Source organism: Ovis canadensis, chromosome 18 (assembly GCF_042477335.2).
Source record: "Ovis canadensis isolate MfBH-ARS-UI-01 breed Bighorn chromosome 18, ARS-UI_OviCan_v2, whole genome shotgun sequence".
In the NCBI taxonomy this organism is placed as follows: domain Eukaryota; kingdom Metazoa; phylum Chordata; class Mammalia; order Artiodactyla; family Bovidae; genus Ovis; species Ovis canadensis.
Window position 1 is genome coordinate 54,743,311 of NC_091262.1, and position 11,781 is coordinate 54,755,091.

Below are 11,781 nucleotides of genomic sequence, written 5' to 3' on the forward strand. Positions count from 1 at the left end.
AGATAAATGGTATGGTATTATATTTGCTCAGATAGCAATACAAAAATGCCTATTTCCATCATTTTCAGTAATAGACTTTCAAGCTATATTTTCCTCAAACTTGATCCTCATTATTCCAGTAATATTTAAGCTATTAATTTCTCCAGAGAGTGCTTTTTGAAAATGGTAAATTATAAGACAAATCCCAAAATTACATTTTCTTTAATTTACAGTATTGTTCAAGCTCTACTGTTAGCATAAATGAATAGTCTGAGCTGCAGTCTGAAATAAAGCCTTGCACATTAAACAGTTGGCTTGGAAACAGAAACATTAAGAATATGATTGAAATTTTTACAGAAGATGAAATAATAGCATTCACAAAAGCTCATTTATGATAATTCTAACATTTCTGCTAGAGTTATATAAAAGTAACAACATTTACCCCCTCCCCCCCAAAAAGGTGAAGGGTTTCACTTTCTAACCAATTGCAATGATACCAATTTTGCCCTTAGTGAAAAGTGATTTTCACAGTTATATGGATTTCATTTTTTTCCAAGTTGCAAGTTTACCCTCTTGAAGGAACAAAAACGGCTTTTCAAAACAAAAGTCAATTGAAGCAAAAGTTGTCATGTTTGATGTCTAAAATGCAGTCATATTACAAACAAGCCTACAAGAGCAATACAGTCAAACAGCATGTTACCCTGAAAGACACTGAAGTCTACAAAAGCCTAGAAACATCAGCTCAATTATCTTATTATAAAAATAGATTAATTATGCTAATGTGCTGTGGAATCATACAAATTACCCCCAGAATCTGAAGGTATGTTTTAAATCACTTATTTAGGCAATCTCATTTCAACCTGGTAGTTATATCTGTTTGCTTTATTTGTGTTTTTTTCTTTGTTAGAGGTGGGGGTTTGAGAAAGGAAGGTAGAATATACTTGTTATAAAATTGTGAAGAAAGGTAGACTTCTTAAAGATATTGATAATCTGATGAACTGCCAATGATAACTATCTGAGGTCAGAGTAAGCATTTGTAATTCTTCACATGAAAAACTTTAAATTCACTCAGAGACTAAGAAAATCACTTCCTCCATCTAGTGGTAACTGATGGTAATTTCTCCCAAATTCGAAAATACATTTCAGTTTTTTTAAAATGTCGTTTTGTTTTTATACCCATGCTTATGTCAGACCCTTGTATTTATGTGGAAAATTAAGCTAAATTTTGTAATTTTCTGAAAAACTACCACAGCCTGCAAGAATGTAGCATTACTATCTGCAATATTTTACTCCTGAGTCAAAATGCATTAAGCATAGTCCCTGTTTACAATCCAGTCTGGGAGACCTGACATATATGTGTAAGAGGGGGAGGGCTAAAAGAGTTAATTATCAAATGAGTGATAAAGTCAGATACTATGAGAACTCTGAGAAAGATGTGGTTGTTGATGGTTGCCGTTGATTGAAAAAGGCTTCTCATTAAGAGTCGGACACGACTGAGAGACTTCACTTTCACTTTCATGGAATGATGGAGCAAATGGAATTGATATGATCTTTAAAGACATGATGCGGCTTCCCTGGTGGTGCAGACATTAAAGCGTCTGGCTGCAATGTGGGAGACCTGGGTTTGATCCCTGGGTCAGGAAGATCCCCTAGAGAAGGAAATGGCAACCCACTCCAGTATTCTTGCCTGGAGAATCCCATGGGCGGAGGAGCTTGGTGGGCTACAGTCCACAGGTCGCAAAGAGTCGGACACGACTGAGCCGGACACGACTGAGCGACTTCACTTCACTTCACTTAAAGACATGATAGAATTTACATAACCAGTTAAGGACAAATAGTAAAGGTTTTGAACAGAAAACTGACATATTGAGCTTTGGGAGGATCCTCTGGTATTCGTGTGTAGGATAGTTTGATGTGAGCAGGGAACTTACTATTTATATTTGAGCCCATGTATTCCCCTAGCAGGATTCCCTGGTGACTCAGCAGTAAAGAATCCGCCTACAATGCACGAGACTCTGGTTGGATCCCTGAGTCAGGAAGATCCGTTGGAGAAGGAAATGGCAACCCACTCCAATATTCTTGCCTGAAAAATCCCATGGACAGAGGAGCCTCATGGGCTATAGTCCATGGGGTTGCAAAGAGTCAGACACAACTCAGCAACTAAACAATGACAATTCCCCCAGCACAAGCAATAATACCCAGGTAACATGGTACTTTGTTCCTCACCTCTCTGGACATGTAATACTTTCTTATGAGATGTTATAAGTCTAGAATTTGCTCTATGACAATTTTGATTCATATAAGTGATCCCTTCAAAAAATACCCATAAGCCTGTCTAAAATTTAGTTTCAGTAATTATATCTTTCTCAACACTAAAATCCATGCTGACCATATTTATATTTAGGATTCAGGCCCTCAAAATGGTAGTAGTAATCATAAAAATTCCCAGTTGTCGAGGATTATACACCAGGCCCTAAATAAAGACGCATTTTTTCAGTGAGTACTTACTGAGTGCTTGTCATGTGCCAGAGAGGCTGTTAGTAATTCTTAAGATAATCTATGAGTTAGTTGTGAAAGTGAAGTGAAAGTGAAGTCACTCAGTCGTGTCCAACTCTTTGCGACCCTGTGGACTGTAGCCTACCAGGCTTCTCTGTCCATGGGATTCTCCAGGCAAGAATACTGGAGTGGGTTACCATTTCCTTCTCCAGGGGATCTTCCCGACCCAGGGATCGAACCCGGGTCTCCTGCATTGGAGGCAGACGCTTTAATCTGAGCCACAAGGGAAGCCCCTCTAATTTTATAGATGAGAAAACTGAAGATTAAGGGGGTAAGTAGCATTTCCATAGTCACCTTGTTGATAGCTAGTACATCTTGAGTTTCAGCCCAGATCTCTTTGATTCAGTAAAATGTGTCAGAGGTGAAAGTTAAAAAGTATTTGGCCAGGATGCAAGATTTCTGAACGCCTGTATTTCATATCTTCTACAGCAATATCTTTCCTTTCCTTTCCCTTCCCTCCATCAAGTCTACCCTAGCTTCATTGCAAGGGATACAGGCACAGAGCCCAAAGTCAGGCAAATGTGCCTCCTTTATTACTATGGAACTTATGTCCAGAGCCTCAGTGTATGAACTAAGCAGGAGTCAGTAGTCAAGTCCCTTTCCATGGCTTGTTGTTATTTAGTTATTCAGTCATGACCAACACTTTTGCAACCCTATGGACTGTAGCCCCGCCAGACTCCTCCATCCATGGGATTTCCCAGGCAAGAATACTAGAGTGGATTGTCATCTCCTTCTCCAGGGGATCTTCCTAACCCAGGGATCAAACCCACATCTCCTGCATTGCAGGCAGATTGTTTACTTTTGAGCCACCAGAGGAAACCTTTTCATAGCTTGGTGTTTCTCAAACTCTCGTCCTAAGAAACAGTTTAAAAGATGTTTATTAGAATGCCATATTAAAGTATCCTGTGACCAGAAATATCATGGAATTACTGCATTGTGTATTTTCATCTTGATGTTCAAGAATGTACAGTAACAGATTACAAACTGAGAAAAGTCCCACAGGAAAAAGATTGAGTAAGTCAGCTAAAGACAGTTTTTCTCAAATTTGTTTAACCAAGAACTCTCTTACCATAGAATTACTAATGCACTGTGGAACAATGTCCAATGTCCCAGCTGTCACAATGGCAAGCTTAAGCAAAAAATATGCTAACATCACCTCCAATCTTCCATTGGAATTAATGTAGCTCCTTCACCATCTACAAAATTGAGTTTCTCTGACCCCAGACATTTCGTCTGCTCACTTTTCCTAAATGCCAGTGGTGCAGCATGGTGCATAAAGAAGATGACTGCAAGCCTCACACTCACAAAATACTACAAAACACAATTAAATTCCAGAATAAATATGACCACTACTTCACCCATTTACAGTGTAAGTATCAATTACTTTTATTTATTTTTTTTCAAACCAATTTTGTCCTTTTGGATACATTTTTTCATCAGTCATAGCTCTTCTTTAAACATAACTAAGACATTTTATATTTTTGTATTTTACATTTCCAACATCTCAGACTTTGCTGGTCTGATTCTGTTGCCTGTTGTTCCTAATGACTCGTGCTTATGCGGTTTTTTTCTTTTCTTTTTGCGCTTGTTTTCACTATAAGCTCATATTCCTTGAAATTTTATCTGAAGGAATTCCTTGAAGCCTGGGTTTAAAGTACAATCCTCAAGAGAGAAATGCATTTTGGGAATTCCCTGGTGATCCAGGGGCTGACTCCACTCTCCCAAGTTCAACCTGACCAGGAAACTAGATTCTGCATATTGCAACTAAGAATCTGCACGCTGAAACAAAGATCCTGTGAACTGCAACTAAGACCCAGCACAACCAAAATAAGTAGGTATTTTTTAAGAAGAGAGGAATGCATTTGCTTCTGCCAGGTATACCTGGAGGTACTCCCAACCAGAGACCACTTTAAACTGAATTGTATCATGAAGATACTCCAGTCTGCAGTCAGTATGAATTCTCCACCCAAACAGTACTGAGAACCAGCTGCGCTTACCTATCACCGGGGACACTTTCTGTCCCCACCTCCTACCTCCCCTTGCATCCAAAACCAAAGCTAAGAAGATGAGTTGTGGGATTGGGTCCCTCTTTGAATGATGGTGTCATCTGTTGGGCTGAAGGAGGAAGGGGCTCTGATCTGACTTCCCACTTTGTAGGAGGCTTAGGTTTACTGTCTACCCACATGTGGCCCCTGAAACAGTAGTTCTAGGCCACCTACAAAAGCAGCAGGATAAAAAGATGAGAGTCGGGAGTGTTTATGAACTGGCTCCTGCATGAAGTCGCAGTCCTGGGAGCCACTCAGACTCTGGCCTTCAACCAGCCTCAAGGTTCTTTTCCTTCTGTATCAGAATCATTAAGGCAAGGATGGGAGGAGGACACGAGGACAATGACCCAGATCCAAGCAGACAAAGTGCGGCATGGCGGAAGGCTCAGCTGCTCTTCCTTTTCAGCCCTTAGGCAGTCCAAGAGGCTTTGAGTCATCTCTGGGCCAGGCGAGTTCCAAGGCAGCTGTGACCTTACCGTTGAATGGGAAAGAACCAGAACAGGCCAAGCCCAAAGGTGTCCGCAGAGATACACTTCTCACTGCTGCAGCAGCAGAGCTGAGCACGGATCCTTACTACTCTTTGCTCAAAGGGAGATGTCGTCTGTCCTTGCCTGCATTTCGGCGCCTCTTTCGACTCAAGAAGCTCTCTAGCTTCTTCTTGCTTCGTTTCAGCTCCTTAAACGTCTCAGCCAGGACCAGCTGGCGCTGCTCAGATTTCTGCAGGAAGTATGGCCGATGGCCCTGCTGGGCCTGAGCCCGCCGCTCCCACTTCAGGGCCAGGCGCAGCTCCTGCTGCCACTTAGGTTCCTTCTGGGCCATTTCTTGCTGCTCCACTCGCTGAAGCAGGTGCTGTAGTTTCTCAGGCTCCTCCCCTGAACGGCGCTTCTTCAGCTGCTTTTTCACCAGCTCTTTCTCTCTGGCTCCGATGTCATCTAGGAAATGATATGTTTTATCGAACACCTCAGGATTATACTCCCCTGACAGATCATCAAAGCAGGGGTCCCGGGCTACCTTCTTACTGATGGGGACAACCTGACGCAAAAATGGCACCCGGACCTTGGCTGACATTTCCAGAGGCCTGTGCTTGTCTGCAACACATGCTTTTTGGACAGGTGGTCTACAATTCTGCTTCTTAGTGCTGCCAGTTGATTGTAGGCTTTAGACACCACTTGGCTCTGCAATTCCAACAGCTCCTCTAATGACATGTGAGATGTGCCATTCTGCAGGCTCCCATCATCCTGAGCCCCGCTGGGAGGCCCTGCAACCGCCCCGCCACGGGAGCTTGCTCTTGGCATCTCAATTTCTTTTAAATAGCATTCCCCCAACAAAACCAATGCAATCAAATCAAGAAACACTAAAATCTAGAACCACATGATTCTTAACCAGCTGTAAACTACAACAAAGAAAACACAAGACAGGAAAAGAGAAAAAGCTTCTTGGTTTCATCTTCAGTAGGATGCTAGTCAATCCTTGGCAGTTGTCTCAAGTCTCCCATCTGTGAAATTAAATTTCCCTTGGGAGAAAGAGCCCGTGAGGAGGTTAACTGTGACCCTAGAATTCCATGTCCCGAGGGGAAGGGGGAGCAGATGGGAAGTCCGTCATTTACACACACTGCTACACTGCCTCTCACAGAGAGTGCTTGAAACCCTTTGATTTTCTTTCAAATTTTAGACATTAGTTTGGAGCACCTCCACTCATGAGTCTTTTCTGAAGCCCCATTCTCCACCCACCATCTATCCTGTATATCTCAAACCTCAAATCTTCTCTTTCTGCCTGTCTTTGGTCCCTGCATTCCTAGCACCCGAGTCTAAGTTGACAGGGGTCTCCCTCTTGGAAACAGCTTTCATGCCTTCCTATGAAAAAATACCCATTTATATCATGTAGTTCACACAGTCCTAATCTCCTATACTTCCCCCTGTGTTTCTTCTCCTTGATGAGATACCACAATATTGATGGCCTAGGGCTACCGAGAGGCTGCTGCCACTTCCTTCTCTGAAATTCCTCAGGCCAGTCTTTCCATCTTTCTAGCAAAGGAAGCCCTTTTTTTGCCCTCAAATTTGCCCCAGCTGATAAGAACCACTCAATAGTTTTCTGAACTGGACTTGCTAGTGGCAATGCAGCTTAAAGAGTCTAATGATATATAATATCCATATGCTTATAGTACAACCTAGACCTGATTGCTGTTTTCACCTGAAGTCCGTAATGGAAGTCATGTGGAGAAAGCAGATAGACCAAACTCAAAATGAGAGAAGGGTAAGAAGAGCTTCACGCTTTCAAGCTTGTGAAAATATTTGTCAAGTTGCCTGGAGAAAAACCATCTTTGTGGTGAGAAACTCTGGATGTAGTTTATCATGAGAGTATTTTTATTTACCATTATTTGATAACTTAATGAACAATGCTTCAATTCTTTTTTGCAGAAAATACGAAAAGAGCTGATGAGATTCTCAGTTTTAAAAGACATGATCTCCCACCTTCCATAATTTATTTTGATACTTATGTGTGTCCTACAGTATTTGCTGCCACCACTACATAATGAGTGGCAAGCTCAAAGTTACAATAAATTATGCATAATTTAGTCTCTTGAAAGGTCTATAAATACAGTGTGAAGTGTTCAGCTTTCTACTTGGTACAACATCTGAAATCAGATTGCTTTGATGCAAATGTTTGTCTCAATATTATAATTGTGGCATGAATTCGTCTGAATTTATTTTGTTTGTCAAAGAGCATTTTATTAATTAGTTACATTAGTCTCAAGGGTATTAGTTTTCTAAAGACATCAGTGTCAAAACTTCTGCAAATGTAAAATAATAACTCATTTTTAAAAGAAGAAAAGTTTTAAGTGATTTATTTATTTTAAATAATAAATGCTGGGTCTTCGTTTCTTTGCCCGGGCTTTTGCTGGTTGCAACAAGTCGAGGCTACTCTCTAGTTGTGGTATACAGGCATCTCATTGCATGGCTTCTCTTGCTGCAGAGCACAGACTCTAGAGGACAGGCCCAGTCACTGTGGCACAGGGACTTAGTTGCCATGCAGCATGTGGGATCTTCCTGCACCAGGGATCAAACCTATGTCTTCTGCCTTGGCAGGTGGATTCTCAACCACTGGAACACCAGGGAAGTCCTTACTACGTGATTTTAAAAGTACCATTTGGAGACTATGAATACTCCTAAGAGGTATATTTTCCAAACATTTCTAGTCATTGAGAAATGTACTAAGCTTACTGTTTATACCCCATCATGGATCACAGCCTTGTCATGGTGAAGGGGCTTGCATAACTCGATAAAGCTGTGAGCCCGCCACACAGGACTACCCAAAACAGATGGGTCATAGTGAACAGTTCTGACAAACTGTGGTCTACTGGAGGAGGAAATGGCAACCCACAGTATTCTTGCCGCAAGAACCCCATGAACAGTACAAAAAAAGGCAAAAAGCTATGACACTGGAAGATGAACCCCTCAGGTCGGAAGGTGTCCAATATGCTACTGGGGAAGAGTGGAGGACAATTACTAATAGCTCCAGAAAGAATGAAGTGGCTGGGCCAAAGCAGAAACAACCCTCATTTGTGCATGTGTCTGATGGTGAAAGTAAAATCCAATGCTGTAAAGAACAACGTGGCAGAGGAACCTGGAATGTTAGGTCCATGAATCAAGGTAAATTGTAAGTGGTCAAACAGGAGATGGCAACAGTGAACATTGACAACTTAGGAATCAGTGAACTAAAATGGACCAGAATGGGCAAATTTAATTCAGATGACAATTATATGTACTACTGTGGGCAAGAATCCTTTAGAAGAATGGAGTAGCCTCATAGACAACAAAACAGTCTGAAATGCAATACTTGGGCACAACCTCAAAAAAGACAGAATGATCTTGGTTCATTTCCAAGGCAAACCATTCCACATCACAGTAATCCAAGTCTATGCCCCAAACCACTAATGCTGAAGAAGCTGAAGTTGACTGGTTCTATAAAGACCTACAAGACCTCCTAGAATGCACACCAAAAAAAGATGTCCTTTTCATAAAAGGGGATTGGAATACAAAAGTAGGAAGTCAAGAATAACAGGCAAGTTTGGCCTTGGAGTACAAAATGGAGCAGGAAAAAGACTAACAGAGTTTTGCCAAGAGAACATGATGGTCAGAGCAAACATCCGTTTCCAACAACCCATGAGACAGCTCTACATATGGACAAAACTGAGGGTCAATACCAAAAGCAGATTATGTTCTTTGCAGCCAAAGATGGAAAAGCTCTATACAGTCTGCAAAAACAAGACCTGGAGCTGACGTGGCTCGGGTCATGAGCTCCTTATTGCAAAATTCAGGCTTAAATTGAAGAAAGTAGGGGAAAACCACTAAGTCATTGAAGCATGACCTAAATCAAATCCCTTACAATTATACAGTGGAGGTGACTAATAGATTCAAGGGATTAGATCTGATAAACAGAGTGCCTGGACAGAGGTTTATAACATTATACAGGAGGCGGTGACCAAACCATCCCAGAGAAAAAGAAATGCAAGAAGACGAAGTGGTTGTCTGAGGAGGCTTCATAAATAGCTGATGAAAGAACAGAAGTGAAAGGCAAGGAAGAAAGGGAAATATATACTCAACTGAATGCAGAGTTCCAGAAAATAGCAAGGAGAGATAAAAAGGCTTCCATAAATGAAAACTGCAAAGAAATAGAGGGAGAAACTAGAGATCTCTTCAAGAAAATTGGAGATATCAAGGGAACATTTCATGCAAGGGTGGGCACAATAAAGGCCAGAAAATAAAGACCTAACAGAAACAGAAGAGATTAAGAAGAGGTGGTAAAAACACACAAGAAATATACAACAAGATTTTAATGACTTGGATTATCACGATGGTGTGGCCCCTGACCTAGAGCCAGACATCATGGAGTATGAAGTCAAATGGGCCTTTGAAAGCATTACTACCACCAAAGCTAGTGGACATGATAGAATTCCAGCTCAGTTATTTCAAATCCTAAAAGATGATGCTGTTAAAGTGCTAGCAAATTTGGAAAACTCAACAGTGGCTACAGGATTGGAAAAGGTTAGTTTTTCATTCTAATCCGAAAGTAGGGCAATGCCAAAATTGTTCAGACTACCTTACAATTGCAGTCATTCCACATGTTAGCAAAGTAATGCTCAAAGATTCCAGATATACAAGCAAGGTTTCAAAATGGCGAAGGAACCAGAGATCAAATTGTCAACATCTATTGGATAATGGAGGAAGCAAGGGAATTCCAGAAAAATATCTACTTCTGCTTCACTGACTATGCTAAAACCTTAGACTGTGTGGATCACAACAAACTGTGGAAAATTCTGAAAGAGATGGAATTAACAGACCACCTTACCTGTCTCCTGAGAAACCTATATGCGGATCAAGAAGCAACAATTAGAACCAGACATGGCTCAAATGAGTGGTTCAAAATTGGGAAAGGAGCAAAATAAGGCCAGTGTATTTAACTTATATGTAGAGTACATCATGGAAATGCTGGGCTGGATGAATCCTAAGCTGGAATCAAGATTGTTCAGAGAAATATCAACAACTTCAGTTATGCAGATGATATCACTCTAATGGCAGAAAGTGAAGAGGAGCTAAAGAGCCTCTTGATGAGGGTGAAAGAGGAGAGTGAAAAAGCTGGCTTGAAACTCACATTGAAAAAAAAAACCTAAGATCATGGCATCTAGTCCCATCACTTCATGGCAAATAGATTGGAAAAACTTGGAAGTAGTGACATATTATCTTTCCTTGGACTCCAAAATCCCTGTGGAGAGACTGCAGCTATGAAATTCAAGGACACTTTCTCCTTAGAAGGAAAGTTATGACCAACTTAGACAGCGTATTCAAAACCAGGGGCTTAACTTGGCCAACAAAGGTCCGTATAGTCAAAGCTATGGTTTTTCCAGTAGTCATGTATGGATATGAGAGTTGAACCGTAAAGAAAGCTGAGTGCCAAAGAATTGATGCTTTCGAATTGTACTGGAAAAGACTCTTGAGAGTCCCTTGGACAGCAAGGAGATTAAGCTAGTCAATCCTAAAGGAAATCAACCCTGACTATTCATTGGAAGGACTGATGCTGAAGCTGAAGCTCCAGTACTTTGGCCACCTGATCTGAAGAGCTGACTCACTGAAAACACCTGATGCTGGGAAAGAATAAGGGCAGAAGGAGAGTTCAGTTCAGTCACTCAGCTGTGTCCAAATCTTTGCAACCCCATGGACTGCAGCACGCCAAGCTTCCCTGTCCATCACCAGCACCCAGAGCTTGCTCAAACTCATGTCCATCTAGTCAGTAATCCCATCCAACTAACTCAACCTCTGTCATCCCCTTTTCCTCCTGCCTTCAATCCTTCCTGGCATCAGGATCTTTTTTAGTGAGTCAGTTCTTTGCATCAGGTGGCCAAAGTATTGGAGCTTCAGCTCTAGTATCAGTCCTTCCAATGAATATTCAGGGTTGATTTCCTTTAGGGTTAACTAGCTTGATCTCCTTGCTGTCCAAGGGACTCTCAAGAGTCTTCTCCAGCACCATAATTCAAAAGCATCAATTCTTCAGCACTCAGCTTTCTTTGCAGTCCAACTCTCATATCCATACATGACTACTTGAAAAACAATAGCTTTGACTAGATGGACATTTGTTGGCAAAGTAATGTCTCTGCTTTTTAATATGCTGTCTAGGTTTGTCATAGCTCTTTTCCAAAGAGCAAGTGTCTTCAATTTCATGGCTGCAGTCACTGTCCACAGTGATTTTGGACCCCAACAAAATAAAATCTGTCACTGTTTCCACTTTTTCTCCATCTATTTGCCATGAAGTGCTGGGACCAGATGCCATGATCTTTGTTTTTTGAATGTTGAGTTTTAAGCCAGCTTTTTCACTCTCCTCTTTCACCTTAATCAAGAAGTTCTTTAGTTCTTCTTCACTTTCTGCCATTAGTGTGGTGTCATCTGCATCTCTGAGGTTATTGATGTTTCTCCCAGTAATCTTGATTCCAGCTTGTGTTTCATCCAGCCTGACATTTCACATGATGTATTCTGCATATAACTTAAATAAACAGGGTGACAACATGTAGCCTTGGCATACTCATTTCCCAATTTGGAAGCAGTCTGTTGTTCCATGTCCAGTTCTAACTGTTGCTTCTTGACCTGCATACAGATTTCTCAGGAGGCAAGCAAGGTGGTCTGCTATTCCCATCTCTTGAAGAATTTTC

The 11,781-nt window shown here is 41.3% G+C and overlaps 1 pseudogene; it reads right to left on the reverse strand.

The window, feature by feature from the left end:
- Positions 1-5,111: 5,111 nt before the first annotated feature.
- On the reverse strand, positions 5,112-5,875 carry LOC138423488 (ribosomal RNA processing protein 36 homolog; annotated as a pseudogene).
- Positions 5,876-11,781: the final 5,906 nt, after the last annotated feature.